The sequence below is a fragment of the Gossypium arboreum genome, chromosome 13 (assembly GCF_025698485.1).
Source record: "Gossypium arboreum isolate Shixiya-1 chromosome 13, ASM2569848v2, whole genome shotgun sequence".
Classification (NCBI taxonomy): domain Eukaryota; kingdom Viridiplantae; phylum Streptophyta; class Magnoliopsida; order Malvales; family Malvaceae; genus Gossypium; species Gossypium arboreum.
This window is the reverse complement of record NC_069082.1, coordinates 30891516-30892652: the sequence shown is the minus strand read 5'-3', so window position 1 is coordinate 30892652 and position 1137 is coordinate 30891516. Positions and strand designations below refer to the sequence as shown.

The 1137-nt window shown below is 37.2% G+C and overlaps 1 non-coding gene across 1 annotated transcript; it reads right to left on the bottom strand.

The window, feature by feature from the left end:
• Positions 1-636: 636 nt before the first annotated feature.
• On the bottom strand, positions 637-743 carry LOC128287324 (small nucleolar RNA R71). Its single transcript, XR_008278024.1, has one exon. It is a non-coding gene; the product is annotated as a small nucleolar RNA R71 (small nucleolar RNA).
• Positions 744-1137: the final 394 nt, after the last annotated feature.

Below are 1137 nucleotides of genomic sequence, written 5' to 3'. Positions count from 1 at the left end.
TTTTGTTAATTCTACTAAATTTTCTTTTCTTTTCTTCTAACAGGTTTTTATATTTTATGACTAGAAGAAACCAATTAGGACATTACTTTTTGACAGTAAGATTGAAAGCACAACTCGCAGAAACCAAAGAGAAATAAGGCGAAACCTAAGAAACATAGAGGAAGGACAAGAGGAAGATATCCATAATACAACCGAGGAGATGGCTGAAAATTAGAATAATCAGCTTCCTCCTGTGGTTGCTGCAGATCCAATAAATCAGAATCCTGCTCCTCATACTATGTATGGTTATGCTAAACCTACTTCAACAAGAGCCGAATCGAGTATAGTTAGACCTGCTATTGCTACAAATAATTTTGAACTGAAACCTAACACAATTCAAATGATACAACAGTTAGTTCAGTTTGATGGTTTGCAGGATGAGGATCCAAATAGTCATTTGGCGAATTTTCTGGAGTTTTGTGACACTTTTAAGATCAATGGCTTTTCTGACGATGCCATTCGCCTTTGGTTGTTTCCCTTTTCATTGAAAAACAAAGCTAAACTGTGGTTGAACTCGTTACCACGAAGGTCAATCACTACTTGGGAACAGATGACCGAAAAATTCTTACTTAAATATTTTCTACCGGCTAAAAAGCTAAGTTGAGAAATGATATCTCTTCTTTTGTGCAAATGGATCTAGAAACACTCTATGATGCATGGGAGAGATACAAGGATCTATTGAGAAGGTGCCCTCACTATGGGTTACCTCTATGGTTGCAGGTTCAGACTTTTTACAACGGTGTAAACCCCTCAACAAGGCAACTTATCGACTCAGTCGCCGGTGGTACTTTAAACAACAAAACACCTGAAGAGGCTTACAAATTTATTGAAGAGATGTCACTAAATAACTATCAGTGACAAGTGATGAGAACAAAGCCAACAAAAGCAGCCGGTGTTTTCAACCTCGACACGGTCACTATGCTATCTAACCAAGTAGAACTTTTAAATAAAAAGATTGACGGTTTATATGGTTCTACTCAGGTACATCTAGTGATGAGGTGCAATGCAAATAGAGGAGGAGTGTACACAGAATATCAATCTTTCAAACCTAGTACCGAGGAGGAACAAGTTCAATAAATGGGTAATAATAATTCTAGA